We start from the raw sequence: 18,651 nt of genomic DNA, 5'->3' as shown, positions 1-18,651 counted from the left end.
GCTCACCCACTGCGCCACCGTGCTGCCCACATACAGCAGAGTTTTAATATCTCCCAGCATTTCCATTCCTAATCACTACCTAGTCAACTTGAAAATTACAGATGGGCTAGAACTCTACTGTGGGAGTCCTCCAGGATTTGTACTGAGGGCTCACCTTTTCACTATTACATTTCATTTCCCTGGCTCACTGTGCTAGAGACCTGGGTTCAATTGCAGCCTCGGGTTTTTGTAATAAGGAGCCTATCAGATCAAGTGTTCTTGAGTCAAGAGAAAGTACCTTTATTAGTTACTATCCCAAGAAAAAATAATAGCTGCAACAACACACACATAGAGAAATAAGAAAGCTGGAGCACAGTAAAAAGCTTTTAAAATACATGAAAGTCCTTTGTTTGTATTTGAGACATAGAATGTTGCATGTTGTGGCCATTAATGTGGGTCGGTGCAGACTCGATGGGCCGAATGGCCTCCTTCTGCACTGTATGTTCTATGTAATCTATGTAATTTGAAGTTAGTTGGTTTCCTTTTTTAAAAAATGTATTTTATTACAAACATGCATCAAAACAGGTTACAGCGAATAAACGCCCCGGGAAACATGCTTCCCAACAATCAACTATACAGTCTGTACAGATTTTTCCCCTTTTTCACCCCCCCCCCCCTCCCCGCGATGAACAGCCCCTCAAACATGGTCACTAACATACCCCACCATTCCTCAAAACCCCCTGAAGAGCCTCTTAACTCATACTTTATCTTCTCTAATTACAGAAAGTCGTACAGGTCACCCAACCAAGCCGCTACCCCCGGTGGCGATGCCGACCGCCACTCCAGTAAAATTCGCCGCTGTGCAATCAGAGAGGTGAAGGCCAAGACATCGGCCTTCCTCCTCTCCATGAGCTCCGGTTTCTCTGAAATCCCAAATATCACCACCAAAGGGTCCGGCTCCACCTCCTCCTCCACTCTCCTGGCGAAGACCGCAAACACTCCTGCCAGAATCTTCCCAATTTTTCACAACCCCAAAACATGTGCACATGATTCTCTGGCCCCCGCACACACCTCTTACACTCATCTGCTACCCCCTGAAACAACCCACTCATTCCCGCCTGAGTCATATGCACCCTGTGCAAAGTTATTTGGTTTCCTGTAGAATTATGGAGTTAACTTGGTTCAGGTCTGTACTTTGTTGAAGACAGTGGGCAGGATTCTCTGATTCACCCCCGCTGGGCTGGAGAATCACTGGGGCCAGCGTGAGTCCCGCCCCGTCGCCCCGATGCCGGCTGCTGAATTCTCCGGCGCCAGACTTTTTGGCGGGGGCGGGAATCGCGTCACGCCGGTCGGGGGCTGTTGGCAGCCAACCCCCCCCCCGGCGATTCTCTGCACTGCGAAAGGCCGAGCGGCCGCCCGTTTTCGGCCTGTCCCACTGACGTAAATTACACAAGGTTTGTACCAGCCGGACCTGGCTCTCGCGGGGGGATCTGGCCCCGAGGGGGGGGGGGGGGGGCCAAGGTGGCCTGGCCCGCGACCGGGGCCCACCGATCTGCGGGCGGGTCTGTGCCATGGGGGCACTCCCGCGCCGTCCGCTGTAAAGCTCTGCCATGGCCAGCGCGGAGAAGAAACCCCCTGTGCATGCGGAGGAATCATGCCAGCGGTTCTGGGAACACGCTGGCGCTCCTGTACATGCGGCAACTCGCGCCGGCCGCGGAGGCCCTTCAGCGCCGGTTGGCGCGGCGCCAATCACTCCAGCGCCGGCCTAGCCCCCAAAAGTGCGGAGGATGCCGCTCCTTCTGGGCCGCGCAATGCTGGAGTGGTTCACGCCACTCTTTGGCGCCGGTACGGCCCGCCGGCCGGATGCCGGAGAATCCCACCCAGTGTTTTAGCTTCAGGGAGAGAGAGAGATCTTTACTGCCTTTTGTAATTTTTCCTCCTCCTCTGATTCTGCTGGGCAGAACAAATTTTTAAAACTCCTGTCTGTATATTCTTAGATTATTGGCATTACTGCAGACCAAGTAATCCCATTTTTTGATCTTTTAATATCTGAACCTTTTGACAGATTTCAAGATAGGAATCAATGGTAGATCTGGTTATTTCATCCTCCAAAAGGGTTTTGTTTGCCTGACGACTATCTGGCAGGTTAGCAGTTTCCATTGGTCTGATAGAACTACTGCTGATCAAATTCCAGCACTTTGCATTTTTAATAGCTGGAATTATCTGGCCGTTAACACTTGCGGAATCTTTCAGTGCCACCAACAGTTTCCTGACAGGAAGGGATGCATTCAATGGGAAAACCCATTGACAAGGGTGCAACCTGAAAATCCCACCACCGGCCAAAGGCCGGCCACATCCGTTTTGTGGTGGGCTGCTTGGAAAATTCCGCCCATTGTCTTTCTTTCAGGAGAGTCTCTGTTTGAAATGGACTTGGGCTCCTCCCCGGTGTGAAATTCTATGCAACTGGTCTGCAGTGCGTTCCATACGGAAACATTTCAGAGAAGTGGTGGTCAACTTACAATATCAAATATCAGGTGACACATGGCAGTTATTTTTGATCAGTTTCTTTTCTTCCAGTTTTCTAAAACAGTTCAATATGTCTTTGGTTAGTTGATGCCGTTGTAGGTGGATCTCACTCAGTTACAACTTCCCATCAACACACCAACACATATTAAAAAGATAAATAATTTAGAGTAGCCAATTCATTTTTTCCAATTAAGGGGCAATTTAGCATGTTCAGTCCATATACCCTGTACATCTTTGGGTTGTGGGGGCGAAACCCACACAAACACGGGGAGAATGTGCAAACTCCACACAGCCAGTGACCCAGAGCCGGGATCGAACCTGGGACCTCGGCACCATGAGGCAGCAATGCTACCACTGCACCACCGTGCTGCCCTCACACCAACACATAATTATACTAGATGAAGGAATAGGCATTCAAGTTTGCAGATTAAGTTGTATAAATGGAAACACTGATGCATAAATAAATTAAATCAGTGGGTAAAACCTGAAGTGTTTTACTTTAGACTCAAGAAAAACATTTGGGAATTCTTGTTACTGGTGAGAGACATTGCCTGCAATGCCCACAACCCATTAAAGGATAATTAAAAAAAAGAAGCTGTTATACCAGGAGAATTAATATTCTGGAATATTCACAGTTCGATGATTAGAATGAGGTAAAGAAGCCTTACTGAACTCAAAAGGTACTGTCGCGAGGGGGTAATGAAAATCCTTTGTAAGGATCCTAGAAATCATGTTCTTGACACAGTGTATAATTTGGTGGATTTCTCAAAAGCGTGACTATCCTTATTGCTAATTCATATAAACTCTACCCTGCTGAATAAAGTACTCATAAAAACAACAGGAGTTCAGCAGATGTTGCCAAACTGAGAATCAATAGTGTTACAACTCAGTGCTAATTAGTATTTTCCTTTCTGTGTTAGTTTTAACCAATTCAGGAACCTGCTGAGAACAACGTACTGGATTCTGGTTGAGTAAAGTGTGCGCCAGGTTACAATTCAAAAGCTTTATATCAGGCAGCACTCACTACCCAGGTGTCTGTGGATTCCTTAAAAGTGGCTTGAATTTGATATATTAGCAGAGTACTTATTCTAACACTTTAAGGATGAAATAGCAACATCTGTCTGTCCTATTTTTCCATTTTCAATGTACACCGAATTTAGACGATTAGTATGTCCCTTTATTAATTGTAAAGTCGGTGTTTGGGGGCTTGCCTCCATTCTAATGCTTTTTTGGTCACCTAATAGCCATGAATAACAAGGGTTGATAATTGTCTTTTATCTGCAGGAAATCAACATTGGGCTGTTGACCTGGAACTCACATCCTGGTTCAGAGAGTTCCGTGTGTAGCATCTCTCGGATCGCAATTTGAACCGCTCCGAAGGATGAAACTATGGGTCTGAGGCAATCCTGCTTGGGTGGTAAGATAATCCCTGCTTCCTGCCCTGTCGCACTAACGCCGGCTTAAGCCCTGCTACCTATGGCCAGGTAAACGTTATCCCAGGTGACAACAACTTGCTCACTTGCTCTGATGCCTCGCTTCTGGTTCCCATTCGCTTATTTTTTTGTTTTCATGTATTTTATTACAAACATGTATCAAAACAGGTTACAGCAAATAAACACCCCAGGCAGCACGGTAGCATTGTGGATAGCACAATTGCTTCACAGCTCCAGAGTCCCAGGTTCGATTCCCGGCTTGGGTCACTGTCTGTGCTGAGTCTGCACATCCTCCCCGTGTGTGCGTGGGTTTCCTCCGGGTGCTCCGGTTTCCTCCCACAGTCCAAAGATGAGCAGGTTAGGTGGATTGGCCATGATAAATTACCCTTAGTGTTCAAAATTGCCCTTGGTGTTGGTGGGGTTACTGGGTTATGGGGATAGGGTGGAAGTGTGGGCTTGGGTAGGGTGCTCTTTCCAAGAGCCGGTGTAGACTCGATGGGCCGAATGGTCTCCTTCTGCACTGTAAATTCTATGATTCTATGAAACATGCTTCCATGCTTCCCTGCAATCAACTATACAGTCTGTACAGATTTTTCCCCTTTTTCACCCCCCTCCCCTCAAACACGGTCACAAACATCCCCCACCTTTTCTCAAACGTCCCTGCAGAGCCCCTTAACTCATCTTCTCTAATCGCAGGAAGTCAGAGAGGTCACCCAACCAAGCCGCTACCCCCGGTGGCGATGCCGACCGCCACTCCACGACATCGGCCTTCCTCCTCTCCATGAGCTCCGGCTTCTCTGAAACCCCAAATATCACCACCAAAGGGTCCGAGTCCACCTCCTCCTCCTCCTCCACTATCCAGGCTAAGACCACAAACACTCCCGCCCAGACTATTGACTTATTATAACCAATTTGTTTCAATCGGGGCTTTCTCGACACAAATTAAATATGAATTTGACAAGTTTATCCCTTCCTAACAGCACTGTGGGTACATCACGTCGACTGCAGTGGTTCAAGAAGTTGGCTCACCCCCACCTTCTCGAGGGCAATTAGGGATGGGCAACAAATGCTGGCCTAGCCAGTGACACCCCCATTCCAAAATTAAACAAATTTAAACAAAAAAAATTCACCTATTTTCCTGCCTTTTACTCACGTCAACTTTTGAAAAACAAAAATGGCTTTGAAACTTTGCTCTCGAATTTTCACCTACGGCATTTGATGTTGGTTAGATACCAAACAGTCACTGTTCTTTCCTAATTGAAACATGTACCAAACAGGAAATTATTTCAAATTCTTAGGTGACATACAAGGTTATGGCGTGTTTCAGTGTAGCTGGCGGCCCCCTTTGCAGTCACAGGAAATCAGTGGAATTCATTTTTATCACTTTCGATTTGTGTTTTTCTTTTAATCCCCCCCTTTTTTATCTCTCTCTCTCTTCCAGGCTGCAGAATATGTTTACAAGGCGAATGTGATAGAAGCAGCAGTTCAGTAGAGAGTGGTCTCCAAGTCCCTGCTATTATAATAACACCCCCGACACCCACCGTTCTCTCAACACCCGGGGGCTTGAAACAGGCTGACAGGGACTCGCTACTAGATGACACTCTCCCAAACAGATGTTAGCCACAAAAAAAACCCTGATACTAATGCAAAAACACCAAGCACTGAGATCACATCAAGAATGTTTCTTGTTTGAAGAAGCGTTAAGAACAGATTGCACAGTCACCATCTGCCTCATTTTACTTGGTGTGTGAATGATAAACTATACACAGATTTATCTACCAGTCTGGTTCCTTTTAACTTTAAAAATGAATTCTGATGACAATAGCAATATTGAGCTTGGATTTAAAACTTAAACATCTGCAAAAAATAAATACTGACTGCTTTGTTTAACTGCTTTGCACAATCTCCCTTTGACTTCCCGGCCTACTCCTGGTGGGCTTCCAAGCGCCCCAAGTAAAACGCCTTTGGAAAATGTTACTTGAAACATGGGAGTCCAAATTGTGGTTACAATTTTTGCAGTTACCCTTTTAACTAAAGAGGAATTGGGGCATCAAGCAGCACACGAGTAGTCTGAATTCAAACTCCCAAATACCTCGATCCAATTCCATGACACGGACTCCGGAGATAACCAAAGATGTTTCCGATAACGCAGTGAGATTATCAGCATGCAAAGATTATCAAGGATCTGTCAAGGAAGACCAGATGGAGTGTCATTTCATCCTGATACTGTTGATGCCTGAAGGAATATTTAATGGAAAGGCAGACAGATGGAAATTCTTAATTCACGATGACAGCCAACAGATGGCAAAAGGCATAAACTACAACTGCAGGATTCCAGCGACGTTTTCTTTTAAAAATGTCAGCCACCAAATGGATAACCGTGCCTTTCAATTCGTCCTGCCTGCCCATGTCCACCAGAAATGATCTCACTTTTTGGGTAACTGAGGCACTGGACTGAAGTGCCGGCGATACAAATGTGATGGTCCGTCGCAACCCAGCCTGGTTTGGGGGCAATGTTGAAATCTGTAGAGAATGCCACTGTCGGAGTTATAAGTGTCATTTTTTAGGATCGCTGCATATTTAAGATTGCAAACTTTGTATTTCTGAAGGTTTCTCCAAAATGCCCTTGCTTGCAAAGATTGAACTCTTGCACAATGGCCCAGTTAGTAAAATACACTGACTAGAATGGAGCTAAATCAACCAGGAAGATTGTCAGGTGGTAGCCCTGATCTCCTCAGAGCTAGCAGTCATGTGACAACCATCACTCTGTTGGTAACACTCTTGCCTCGGAATCAAGTTCCGCTCCAGAAATTGACCACAAAAATCTAGGTTGACTCTCCAGTGCAGTGCTGAGAGAATGCTGCACAGTCAGAGGTGCTGTCTTTAGGATAAGATGTCAATCCAAGGCCTGATCTGCCCTCTCAGGTGGAAGTAAAAATCCCAGGGCACTGTTTTGCAGAAGACAAGGGAAGTTAACGCCATGTTCTGGCCAATGTTGACCCATCAATCACTATCACTAATAAAAGAAAAATGGATTGTCTGGCCATTAACGCATTGCCATTCTGTGTACAACTTGGCCGCTATGTTTCCTACAGTACACTTCAAATGACTCAATTGTCTTGGGCTGTCAAGTGCTCATGAAAGGCCATATGTAAATGCAAGTCTTTTTTTATGTTACAATTGACATCAGTGCCTCTCAATTAACCATAGAAACCCGACAATGCTGAAGGAGGCCATTTGGCCCATCAAGTCTGCACCGACCTTCGGGAACAGCACCCTACCTAGGCCCAGTCCCCCACCCTATCTCTGTAACCCCAACTAACCTGAAACCTTTTGGATATTAAGGTGCAATTTAGCATGGCCAATCTACCAAGCCTGCACATCTTTGGCCTGTGGAAGGAAACCGGCGCACTCGGAGGAAACCCACGCAGACATGGGGAGAACATACATACTCAACACAGACAGTCACCCAAAGCCAGAATAGAACCCGGGTTCGGTTAAAAAGGGGAAGAAAATCAGCCAGTGCTCCCGATCACTGTCCTGTGACTGGTAGTGGAGGAGAATGTACATTGGGCAAGGGTGGGATCTGATTCAACGGAGATGCCCATCATGACCGAATTGCCAGTTACTTCCCAGACTTGAGCCTCCCTCTGCACTGTAAATTCTATAATATAATATAAAGATTGTCTGTTAGGGTGAGGTACTGTATGGAGGTAATTGCCAATGGCACCATAGCTCAGCAAGCATTCATCACAATTTAAAGTGACAGAGAGAGATTAAAAGGATATTCTACCCATTCATATTAAAGAGTGGCTCATCTACTCTTCACTTTCTAGAGTAGCTAGAGTTCACACCTTACTTTGATTTTGAAGCAATTTCTGTTTCGTATATGATTTGACTCAACAAAATGAGTGCTATTGGTATTTTCCCAATGAAATGGCTTCACGTTGCTGCAATGCGTACAATCCTTGTTTTCACAGCGATGACCCCTTTCATCGTGCTGTGTGGCACTGCCACCATGCCATGTGGGGTAGATTTTGTACCAATCCAGCAATTCGAAACTGGGCATCCATGAGGCACTGTGGACCATCAGTGGCAGCAGCAGAATTGTATTTAACCACACTCTGTAACATGGCCCAGCATATCCCCCACTCTACCATTACCATCAAGTTCTGGTTCAATAAACAGTGCAAGGGGGCAGGTGAGGAGCAGCATGAGGGATACCTAAAAATGAGGTATCAACACAAGACTACTTTCATTCCATGCAGCAGAAGCAGATTGCAATAGACAGAGTTAAAGCGATCCCACAACCAACAGATCAGATCTAAGCTCTGCAGTCCTGCCACATCCAGTCGTGAATAGTTGTGAATGATTAAGCAGCTAACTGGAAGAGGAGGCTATGCAAATATCCTCATCCTCAATGATGGGGGAGCCCAGCACGTCAGTGCAAAAGATAAGACTGAACCATTTGCAACAATCTTGATCCAAAAGGGCCACGTGAATGATCCATCTCATTGTTTCACAGATGCACGTCATCAGCCAACTCAATTCACTCCATGTGACACCAAGGAATAGCTGATGGCACTGGATACAGCAAAGGCCATGGGCCTTAACAACATTTTGGTAGTAGTACTGAAGACTTGTTCTCCAGAACTTTCCGTGCCCCTACCAAAATGTTCCAGTACAGATCCAACACTGGCATCTACCCAGCAATGTGGAAGATTGCCCAGGTATGTCCTGCCCACAAAAAGCATAGCAAATTCAATCCAACCAATTACCGCCCCACCAGAATATTCTTAATCATCTGTAATGTGATGGAATGCTTCATCAACAGTGCTACTAGATGGCACTTACTCAGCATTAACCTGCCCACTGACACTCCGTTTGGGGTTCCGCCAAACCATTCAGCTCCTGACCACGTTGCAGCCTTGGTACAAAAATGGACAATAGACCTGAGTTCAAGGCGCGATGAGAGTGATTGCCCTTTACATCAAGGCAACATTTGATCGAGAATGGCATTAAGAAACCCTTGCAAAACTGGAGTCAATGGGAATCGGGGGGGAAACTCTCCACTGGTTGAGTCATGCCTGGCATAATGGAAGATCGTTAGAGTTATTGGAGGTCAATCATCTCAGATCTGGGACACCACTGCAGGAGATCCTCAGGGTAGTGTCATAAGGCCAACCATTTTTAGCTACATGACCTCCCTTCCATTATAAGGCCAGAAGTGGGGATGGTGTTCACTGGTGATTGCACAGTGTTCAGTACCATTCGTGACTCCTCAGATACTGAAGCAACCTGTGCCCATTTTCAGCTTTGGGCTGTTAGTGGCAAGTAACATTCACGCCACACAAGTGCCAGGCAATGACGATCTCCAACGAGATTTATCCAATTCCTTTGATGTTCAATGATATTGCCATCCTGCTGAATCCTCCACTGTTAACATCCTGGGGATTGCCAACAACCAGATACTGAAATGGACCAGTCATATAAATACTGCGGTTACAAGAGCAGGTTAGAGGCTGGAATTCTGCGGAGAGTAACTCATTTCCTGACTCCCCGAAGCCTGGCTACCATTTACAAGGCCCACGTCAGGAGTGTGATGGAATACTCTTCACTTGCCTGGATGAATATAATTCCAACAACACTCAAAAAACTTGATACCACAATCCAGGTCACAGAATAGTAGCAGCACATCCACTGTTTTAAACCTTCACTCCCTCCTTTACTCCTCCACTGATGCACAGTGTCAGCAGTGTGTACCATCTGTATGGGGTGCACTGCAGCGACTCACCAAAGCTCCTTTGACAGCACTTTCCAAACCCGAGACCTCGGACAGGGGCAGCATATGCATAGGAGCACAACAACTTCCCACCTGAGCCACACACCATCGCGACTTGGAAATATATCGCCAATTTGTCACTGTCACTGGATCAAAATCCTAGAACTCCGTCCCTGACAGCACTGTGGGTGTACCTACACCTCATGGACTACAGTAGTTCAAGATTATACCTCACCTCCACTTTCTCAAGGGCAATTAAGGACAGGTAATAAATGCTGCCCAGCCAGCACCACCCACATCCCATGAAAGAATGTAAAAAAGCTACAGTATAGCAATAACGGCCTCATAATGAACAGACTGCCATGTAACGCGATGTCACATCCTGTGCAAACATGCATGTTTTACAAGGAGGTGTCATTGAACAAGTGGAAATGTTGTGGTTGAACTACACAGTTCCACATTGTCCTTTCGTGTTGTCATGATATTGAAGCCAGCATCAAATCGGTTCACAAAGAGGTCATCTAGGTGTCTCAGTAGGTGCATACGATGCTTGGTGAGACCGTGAGTCACACAGGTCAGCAAAGTCCCAAATCCATGCTGCACTATCCATTGACTCCTTCTGGATATGGAGCATGTGAGTGGCGAGGAGTAGATTGAACTGTGATACCTTCTACAGTTAAGTCAGTAGTTTAGGCTGGCACACGGAGAACATCCACTCAAGTGGACAGTCCCTCATGGTACTACAGGAAGAGCCAGCACTTTCAGGAGAAAAGGGCACAAAAGGGGATTGAGTCTTTAAACTAAGCTTATGACTCAATGCTATAAATGCAGCACGCTATCCAATAGGTATACATTTCCTTTATTGGGCCTCACAAGGGAATGATATTCGTAAACTGTATAATTAAACGGTGCACTTTTCAATGTTTCTCTTAAGCAGTTCATTTCCTGATACCAATGACCTGACATTACAGTTTTCAGTGTTTGGAATGATAGATACCATCAGTGTTGTCACAATGCAACAGCCCATGTGTAAATGCTACCTTAATTAACCCCAAGGTTGGAAGAATAACCAGCTCTGTGTTCTCTGCAGTCAACCTCAGCATGCAACACATCAGCTCTCACCCTGTTACTGGAAAATTACAGAAACTAATGTATTGCATTGAAATGAAATGACAATCGCTTATTGTCACAAGTAGGCTTCAAATGAAGTTACTGTGAAAAGCCCCTAGTCGCCACATTCAGCGCCTGTTCAGGGAGGCTGGTACGGGAATTGAACCCACGCTGCTGGCCTGCCTTGGTCTGCTTTCAAAGCCAGCAATTTAGCCCTGTGCTAAACCAGCCCCTGTCTCTCTTTAAGTAAGCAAGAATCAAATAAATGAAGAGGCAACTTTTTCTCCTCTGATTTAATCTGTTAACCTGATTTGTCTATTTACATTTGTTTTTGCCTTATCTAATGATGGATAGAATGCTAAATTTTAAACTGCCAGGGACCAGATAGGGAACTTGTTGATTTTGTTGGCCTGTACTGAACTACCCCATCTCACGTTGGTCCCAATGTGGGCGGCACGGTAGCACAGTGGGCAACACTGTTGCTTCCAAGATCCCAGGCTCGATTCCTGGCTTGGGTCACTGTCTGTGCGGAGTCTCCCCCTGTCTGTGTGGGTTTCCTCCGGATGCTCCGGTTTCCTCCCACAAGTCCCGAAAGACGTGCTTGTTAGGTGAATTGGACATTCTGAAATCTCCCTCTGTGTACCCGAACAGGCGCCGGGAGTGTGGCGACTAGGGGCTTTTCACAATAACTTCATTGCAGTGTTAATGTAAGCCTACTTGTGACAATAAAGATTATTATTATTATGTTCTTGTGCCAGGGGGGAAAGGGGGTGGGGGAAGAGAATCGGCCATGGTTTCCACTCTTACTGGTTAGATCTTGAGGGAAGCTATACATCGGTATTGGTCAGACAAAGCGTAATCGGGCTCAGCTCTGAAGCTCAAATTTCTAACTACATTCAACACTCGGCTTCACACAAGAAAGTTGACATAAGAGCACGGGAGCAGGAGTAGACCATTTTCCCCATCGAGCCTGTTTCACCATTCAAGGGTTCCCGAGCTGATTATCAGCCCATTGAACTGTGCTTTGAATGCTCTTTCTGTGGCCAACAAGTTCTGCCATTTGACTCAAACCCAGAGCTTCTGGTCCAGAGGTGGGGACACTACAACTGTGCCGCAAGACCTCCCCTACAGCCATTGACTCCCTGAGAGACCAAAAATCTGTCTATCCTAGCCTTCAAGATATTCAACAATCGTTCATCCCCACCCCTCAGGGTTAGAGAATCCCAAAATTTCTCAACCCTTGAGTGAAGAGATTTGTCCTCTCAGTCCAAACCAATCGGTCGCTTATCCTGTGACTGCATCTCCTTATTTTCTAGATACCCCAAACAGAGGCAATAACCCTTCAGTTTCCACCCTGTCAAGCCCCTTCGATGGAGATATTAATGACCATTGATCCATGCTGCAGCAGGAATCAGCAACTTGAGGAGAGCATTAAATTGGGAAGCAAAAGTAGTCTTAGAAAAAAACCTACATGTCCTGCTACTTTCAAGGATCTGTGGGCAAACACTCCAATGTCCCTCTGTTCCTCCACAGTCCTCAGTATCCCACCATTTATTGTGTATTCCCTTGCCTTGTTTACCCTCCCCAAGTACATTATTTCAGACTTTTCAAGAGAGAATTCCATTTGCCACTTTTCTGCCCAGCTGAGCAATCCATGATACCTTCCTGCAGTTGACAGCTCTCTCCCCTCACTATCAGCCACACAGCCAATTTTTGTATCGCCTGCAAACTTCTTAAACACACCCCCTACATTTAAGTCCAAACCATTGATGTATATCAATCAGATTTATTTATAGTCTCAAAGCATTTCATGAACCCAATGAATGTAACAAATGCCTGAGCATCACTCATTGGTTATTTGAAGAGAATCATTTTAACTCATACATCCTCTAAACCACCTATAGTAAGTAATTTTAGGCAGAAATGAAAATAGACCACCCGGCCCTCTACCGAACCCTTTTATTTACACTTTCTGTTTGAGGATATTGGGTGAGAATGACCTCAAAAGTTGCTGCTGTAACTTTACCGGAAGAGCTGCGTTCGTGTGTGGAAAACAGAACTTTCCCTTCACTTCTGCTGAAGTTAGCTGGGCAGAGTGGGAACAGCTCCAAGAAAAGGCCTGCCCATTCTTTTTTGCTCAACAGGCCACGGTCAATTAGGTCATTAATCTTGGGAGTACGTCTGTATAGGCGCAGCTGCACTTCAGGTGCATAAAATGCTTCTAAAGTTAACCTTAGTATTCTTTGAGCCAAATGTGTAATTGCTTTGTGGAAAAAAAAAAAAATAAAGTTTTATTTTCTACAAATGTAGCCTCCAGCATTTTATTTTTTGGAACATGGTACCCGTGTTATAGCACAGCCCTTTGGGAGTTTCACAGTTGGTCACAATGGCTAATGCTTTTCAATATCTTGGATAAAATATAACCCAAGTGTTTTAACTCTGTAACCACGTGGGAGTAGATTTCTTCTGTTTGTAATCATACCAGAATTACAAATACAAGCAGTAAGATAATTTGGGAGCAAATGGAGGAGCAAATCTTTTATTTTTATAAATTTAGAGTACCCAATTTTTTTTCCAATTAAGGGGCAATTTAGCGTGGCCAATCCACCTAGCCTGCACATCTTTGGGTTGTGGGGGGGCAAAGCCCACGCAAACACGGGGAGAATGTGCAAACTCCGCATGGACAGTGACCCAGAGCCGGGATTGAACCTGGGATCTCGGTGTCAGAGGAGCAAATCTTTAACGTTTTAATAATGAAGGTGGGACTCTTTTAAAGTGGTGTTTTTAATACATTTTGGTGATAAAATGGCAGTATAACTAGCGTCCATAATCTTAAACATGAGTGCAGTAGAGCTGAAGGGTGGGAGACATCTTCAAACAGACAATTTCAGATGGGTTTGAGTTCTTGCCTGCCTGTGCAAAGTGCTTGGATCTCCCGTGAACTTTCACATGGAATCTTTGTGACGTGCTGCCTAATGTTACAGGATAGTTGTCAGGAAACAGAAACTGTGCAGCTGGATAGAGGCAAGTGACCATGGAGCTCCATTATTACTGTCATTCAGTGCCAGCCAGGTTGAATTCTATGTACAACGTAACAATGCCATACAATTCCGACAACTTGATTTCTTATTGTGCACTTTAATGTCATAAAATGTTGCAATTAACTTCATAGGAGCTCTGATCACACAATTAGAAAGGCTGACACTGAACCAAAGAAGGAGACATCAGGATGGCTGACCAAAGAACTTGAGGTCCAGCCAAGGGGAGCAACCTCTGAGCATCTTTCCCATTTATTCTTCATGGGGTCATATATATTTCAGTGAGGTCACCCACTCATTCTTCTAAAACTCAGACAGTACGGGGGCGATTCTCCGATATTGAGGCCAAGTGTTCGCGCCGTCGTGAACGCCGTCGCGTTTCACAACGGCGCAAACAGGGCCCGGACACGACCTATTCTGGCCCCCACGGGGGGCCAGCACGGCGCTGGAGCGGTTCACGCCGCTCCAGCGTCCTTACACGGCGCCAAATGGGCGCCGCGCCAACATGCGCAGTTGGGGCAGCCCAATCCTGCGCATGCACTGTTGTGCTGCGCCATCCTGCACATGCGCGGGGAACGTCTTACGCACGCCGGCCCCTCACCAATATGGAGCCGGTGTTCTGGGCCGCGCGCAGAAGGAGGTAGGCCCGGGGGGGGGGGAAGAGGCCGGCCTGACGATCGGTGTGTCCCAATCGCGGGACAGACCCCATCGGAGGCCACCCAGTGAAGGAGCCCCCCCCCCGCCCCCGCCAGGCCACCACCCCAGCATTCCCGCAGAGTTCCCGCCGGCAGCGACCAGGGGTGGACGGCGCCGGTGGGAACCTTTTGTGTCGCAGCGGCCGCTCGGCCCATCCGGCCGGAGAATCGCCACTTGCCAGTTCTCCGAGTGGCTTGGTGCGAATCGCTGGTTTCCGGGGGGCGGGGGTCAGGGCGGCGTGGCGCGATTTGAAGAGGAATCCTACATCAGTGCATGGAGAAGCGGACCAGGAGTGATCACAAAGGAAGAAATAGACGAACGGAGAAGGGGCTTGGGCTGAGGCGGCAATGGGAGAAAGCATGGCGGACGACCGGAGTTCTGGCTCGACGACCCAGCGGTCGACGGAGCAGCTGGTGCAGTTTATACAGGAGGGCTTCGCCAAGCAGAAACAGGAATGCTTGGATCCGATTAAGGAATCGATTGCGCGACTGGAACTCAGACTGGATGCTCAAGATCGGGCGATCCACAAAGTGGAGAAGGCACTGACTGAGCAGGAGGAACACCAAGCTGCAGTGGAGTTGGAGCTGGGGATAAGAACATAAGAACTAGGAGCAGAAGTAGGCCATCTGGCCCCTCGAGCCTGCTCCACCATTCAATGAGATCATGGCTGATCTTTTGTGGACTCAGCTCCACTTTCCAGCCCAAACACCATAACCCTGAATCCCTTTATTCTTCAAAAAACTATCTATCTTTATCTTTAAAACATTTCATGAAGGAGCCTCTACTGCTTCACTGGGCAAGGAATTCCATAGATTCACAACCCTTTGGGTGAAGAAGTTCCTCCTAAACTCAGTCCTAAATCTACTTCCCCTTATTTTGAGGCTATGCCCCCTAGTTCTGCTTTCACCCGCCAGTGGAAACAACCTGCCCGCATCTATCCTATCTATTCCCTTCATAATCTTATATGTTTCTATAAGATCCCCCCTCATCCTTCTAAATTCCAACGAGTACAGTCCCAGTCTACTCAACCTCTCCTCGTAATCCAACCCCTTCAGCTCTGGGATTAACCTAGTGAATCTCCTCTGCACACCTTCCAGTGCCAGTACGTCCTTTCTCAAGTAAGGTCTCAAGATGTTGAGAGACCAACAGAAAAGGCTCCAGGAGAAGGTGGAGGATCTAGGGAACAGGTCTCGCCGGCAGAACCTGAGAACCGTGGGTCACCCGGAGGGATCCGAAGGAACGGACGCTGGGGCATACATAGCGGCTATGTTTGAGAAGCTACTGGGGGAGGGAACATTCTCCCGACCCTTGGAGGTGGACAGGGTGCACAGAGTGCTAGCGAGGAAGCCACGTGTGGGTGACCCCCCCCCCGAGAACAATGGTGGTGAGATTCCACAGGTACCTGGACAAGGAGTGCATTTTACGATGGGCCAGGCAGACACGGAGCTGCAAATGGGAGAACAGCATCCTGCGTATATATCAGGATCTGAGCGCGGACGTGCCCAGGAGAAGAGCAGGGTTCAACCAGATAAAATCTACCCATTTTAAGAAGAAGGTAAAGTTTGGACTACTGTACCCGGCCCGTCTTTGGGTTACGCACGAAGAGCAACATTTCTATTTTGAGTCGCCCGAGGAAGTGATAGACTTCGCGAGAAGGAAAGGGCTGGTATCCGACTGAAGTGTTTGGACTAAACTTTGCTGCAGTGCTTATGTGGGTTTTTTTCTGTTCTCTTCTCTTTAGTTATTGTTTTTTAAAAAAAAAAAGTTTTTGTCTTTGGATGTTACTTGTAATGCCTTTTGTATTGAGCTGGGGTCTGCGGAAGAGCTGCTTGAGTTAAAATTTGCATTTGCAATGATGGGGGTTGGTGGTGTGAACGTTAGATGTTTGCTGTTTGATCTTCTTTTTGATTTTCTTTGCGTGTTTCTTTTGGGCAATTGAGTTCGGATTGTTTACATTTGCATATGTGTGTCCGAGCGGGGGGGATGGGGGAGGTAACAATAGGTGGGAGAATGTCTGGCGCCATGGGCGGGGGCCACCAAGCTAGCTGGACGGGCTAGCTCACGAAGCGTAGTGGGGGGTGAGCAGATGGTATGCTTGTTGGAGGGGGCTGTGTGTATAGTGCTGTTACTGGGGGGGGGGGAATGTTCTGCTGACGGGGGAGGGACTTTTGCTGTGGGACAATAGGGAGGTCGGGGACGGAGGCTGCCTGGGGCAGGCCTGCGGATGCGATGGGGCGCGGGCTGGAGACTGGCCCAAGAAAGGGGATGGCTGATCGGTGGAGATGGGGCGAGGAGCCCCCCAACCTGGCTGATCACATGGAATGTAAGAGGGCTAAATGGGTCGGTCAAGAGGGCACGCGTGTTCGCGCATTGGAGGGGACTGAAGGCGGACGTGGCAATATTGCAGGAGACGGACCTTAGAGTAACTGACCAGATTAGATTAAGGAAGGGATGGGTCGGACAGGTTTTCCACTCGGGGCTGGACTCTAAGACTAGAGGGGTCGCGATCCTGATTAATAAGCAAGTGTCATTTGAAGTGGGAAGAATAGTTGCGGATGTGGGAGGTCTGTACATAATGGTCAGCGGGAAGCTGGAGGGGCTGCCAGTGGTACTCGTGAATGTGTACGCGCCAAATTGGGATGATGTGGAGCTCATAAGGAAGATGTTGGGGAAGATCCCGGACCTGGATTCGGATAAACTGGTTATGGGGGAGGGACTTCAACACAGTCATTAACCCAGGGCTGGACCGATCTAGCTCAAGGACAGGCAGGGTGCCAGCAATGGCAAAGGAGCTAAAGGGGTTTATGGAGCAGATGAGGGTGTGGACCCATGGAGATTTGGGTGGCCGAGAGTGAAGGAGTTTTCCTTCTATTCGCACGTGCATAAAGTGTACTCCCGGATTGACGATTTTACTGACGGGGGTAGTGGACACTGAGTACTCAGCGATCACGATCTCGGATCATGCCCCGCACTGGGTTGACCTACAGGTGAGCAGGGAGAGAAGCCAGCCCCCGCACTGGAGGCTGGATGTGGGACTTTTAGCTGATGAGGAGGTGTGTGGGCGGCTGACGAAATTTATCCAGAACTATCTGGAAGTTAACGACACGGGGGAAGTTTTGGCTGCAGTGCTGAAGGCGGTGGTTAGAGGGGAGCTGATAATCTATGATATCTGATCTGTATACGGGTCCACAGGCAGAAGACAGACAGGGCAGAGACAGACCGACTGATAAAGGAGATACTACAGGTCAGCAGGAGGTATGGGGAGACCCCAGAGGCAGGGCTTCTTTTTTAAAAAAAAAATTTTATTCTCCTTTTTCACGTTTTCTCCCACATTTACATCCATCAACAATAAACAATAATCAACAAGATATGTCAATCCCCATAATAACAACGATCCCATCCGCCCACCAACCCCCAAACCTCAACCCGCCTGTTTACATAAACAAATGACAAAAAGGAATCAGGGATTACCCGTAGTCACCCTTAATCTACACAGCTCTCCACCCACCCACCCAACCAACGCCATCCAGCCTCTAAGAGAGTACCGTACATGATACCCCAAAGTTGTACCCCACCACCCCCCCCCCCCCCACCCCCCCCCCCCCCAAAGTCTCCAGCTCCTCCCATCCAATGCCTCTTGTAAAACTCCTCCTCCCAACCTCGGTTCCCTCCCCCAACTTCGGTTCCCTCCCCCCAACTTTCCACCCCCGGCTAGACCACTCGTACCCTGTTCTGTCAGGCTCCGATGGCCGCAGCCCCTCCCCCCACCTCACTCCCATTCACTGGCCGGCTTAAACCGGCCAGCGTGGAGGCCCCCGCCCGGGTCCCTTTCCCCCTTGCCCGGCCTTGGAAAGCCCAAAGATCCCCTTTTAGCACACAAACCCCGCATATCCACCGACACCCCAAAGAGCCCTCCTTTCGAGTTGAAAGTCCCGTCCCTTCCCTTGTCCAAATATATGCAACATTGGCTCCTTTAGCCCATACACCCGCACGCAGTGATACAAAAAAAAGAAGAAAATACAGTCATGAGGTTACATCGGCACATGGCCTCAATTCCTCAATTTGTCAGTTCTGCCACAGTCCTTCT

The 18,651-nt window shown here is 47.5% G+C and overlaps 1 long non-coding RNA gene across 1 annotated transcript in view; it reads left to right on the top strand.

Annotated features, from left to right (window-relative positions):
- The window catches only part of LOC140430404 (uncharacterized), a 40,032-nt gene extending 26,897 nt beyond the window's left edge, over positions 1-13,135 (top strand). Inside the window, exons 3-4 of the long non-coding RNA XR_011949414.1 lie at positions 3,790-3,922; positions 5,380-13,135. This is a non-coding gene — a long non-coding RNA (uncharacterized lncRNA). The remainder of the gene's footprint in view (positions 1-3,789; positions 3,923-5,379) is intronic.
- The last annotated feature ends 5,516 nt before the right edge of the window (positions 13,136-18,651 follow it).

The sequence above is a fragment of the Scyliorhinus torazame genome, chromosome 10, assembly GCF_047496885.1.
Source record: "Scyliorhinus torazame isolate Kashiwa2021f chromosome 10, sScyTor2.1, whole genome shotgun sequence".
NCBI lineage: Eukaryota > Metazoa > Chordata > Chondrichthyes > Carcharhiniformes > Scyliorhinidae > Scyliorhinus > Scyliorhinus torazame.
Note: the sequence above shows the minus strand (reverse complement) of the source record. Positions and strands in the feature narration are given on the sequence as shown.